Raw genomic sequence first — 2060 nt, 5'->3', positions numbered from 1 at the left:
CACACACACACACACACACACACACACACACACACAAAATCTACAGCCAGGCATATTATAGTCAAGATTCTACAAATTCAACACAATAACAGAATCTTAAAAGCTGTTAGGGAAAAGAAATGAAATTATCTTAAAAGGAAAGGCCATCAGAATCACAACTGACTTCTCAGTACAAACGCTCAAATCAAGGACAGCTTCCAGGGAAGTATTTCAAATTTTAAAGAAAAACAATCTTCAACCCAGATTGATGTACCCCACAAAACTGTCTTTCAAAACTGATGGAGAGGGGCTGGGGAGATGGCTCAGTAGAATAAGTACTTCCCTGCCAAGCACAAGGGCCTGAGTTCAATCCCCAGTTCAAAACAAAACAAAACAAAAAAACCAAACTGATGGAAAAGGACCAGCCAGACAGCTCAGCAGACTAACTAAAACCCCTACTTAGGCAGAGCACAGCGGCAGGGGTTCGATCCCCGCCATGCCATGCTGGCCCTTCCCCTGGGGCACACTGAGACAACTGAGACTGAGCATAGTGGTGCGCACCTGTAACCCCAGGGCTTGGGAGGCTGAAAACAGGAGGATCATTGTGGGCCCAATCTGTGCACTGAGACCCTGTATACCCTGTATACCCTGTACTAAATACATAGTATTTAATCAAAATGTCTTGTGGCACCAAACAAAAGAATGCCAAAAAATAAGAATTTTTATTTGTTTATAAATATCTTTTGGCGGAAAGACAACTTTATGATTAAATCAAGGGTTACAGAGTCATGCAGCAGTAACTTAATGACTAGAGATAGAATAAATAGGTAACAAATGCATATCTCAACAAGGTCTGAGGTCTAATATTAACAGTTTGTTTTTTTTTCCAATATTGGCTGGTAGAAAAAAAAATTGGCTGCTAGTACTCTAAATTCATGAAAGCTTTTGAGACAATCTTTAACTACCAATCCTTAAAAGAAAAAAAAAAAAACAACATACTGACAGAGAAAATAAAACCAAAAAACTAATGATCTGAGAAGGTACAAAAATGCATTTACTTCTTCTTCCTCTTTTTTTTTTTGTGGGGGGTACCAGGCATTGAACTCAGGACCTTGCTATTGCCAGGCAGGCACCTAAGCTGCTGAGCTATCTCCCCAGCCCCTATAAATAAATACATTAACTTCTTCCACATACCCAACTGCTATGTGTGATACAGGAATACCAAAAAGTAGAATTTTACAATTTCATCACATAGGATCTCCCCAGTGTAAAAAATCTGGTGCTCCTGCTCACTGTTTGCAGTTCTTCAAGTTCTAAGTTATAAATTACGTACTTCAAGTGCATTTATAAAATATAACATTATGTTTAAATCCCATATGAATCAGGCTTAAAAAGATTTTTTCTTTTTTTTAGATTAAGTCTCATTTTGTAATTCAGGCTCGCCTCAAACTTAGGGCGATCTTGCCTCAATCTCCAGAGAGCTACAGGTGTATGCCACCGTGCCCAACTAAAAATTTTCTAAATAGTATGTGGCACTAGAAATTTCATGCTATATCAAGTCATTATCAGTATTAAGCTACTTGTCTCTGTAATAAAATACTTTATTTACTAAAAATCAATTCAAAAGTCTGGCCCAGAAAGACCAAAATGAAAATACACAACTTTCTCAATTTAAGATATTTAAGGGCACATGAGGTGAGAAGACCCAGGGCCACCGGATCCTGAATAGACCCAGAGGGCAGACCCAGAAAGTGAGTGAGACTGCCCGGGCCCTGGGGATCTTGAATAGACCCAGAGCACAGGCCCAGTGTGTGAATGAGACTGCCTGGGGCCCACTGGATCCTCATTCGACCCAGAGTACAGGCCCAGCGAGGAACCCTTCAGCAGAACTCCCTGCAAAGAGGCTAGAGGCAAGACCCACCCAGCTGATTCAGGAACAGAACATCTTGCCAGAGTGACACAAAGGGCTCAAATCTAATGGCTGCAGCAGAAAGAAGTGGAGCACAGCAGCCAGATCCAAGCAACACCCACCTGGAGAAATCTGAACTTCGTAGATCTGGATCTGGTGCTAAGGTAATAAC

General features: G+C 41.0%; 1 protein-coding gene across 3 annotated transcripts in view; it reads right to left on the bottom strand.

Annotated features, from left to right (window-relative positions):
* Positions 1-2060, bottom strand: part of Pisd (phosphatidylserine decarboxylase) — a 51976-nt gene that overhangs the window by 24011 nt on the left and 25905 nt on the right. The window lies entirely within an intron of this gene.

Source organism: Octodon degus, unplaced genomic scaffold, assembly GCF_000260255.1.
Source record: "Octodon degus isolate 3935 unplaced genomic scaffold, OctDeg1.0 scaffold00230, whole genome shotgun sequence".
Lineage (NCBI taxonomy): Eukaryota > Metazoa > Chordata > Mammalia > Rodentia > Octodontidae > Octodon > Octodon degus.
This window is presented reverse-complemented; position numbering and strand designations above follow the sequence as displayed.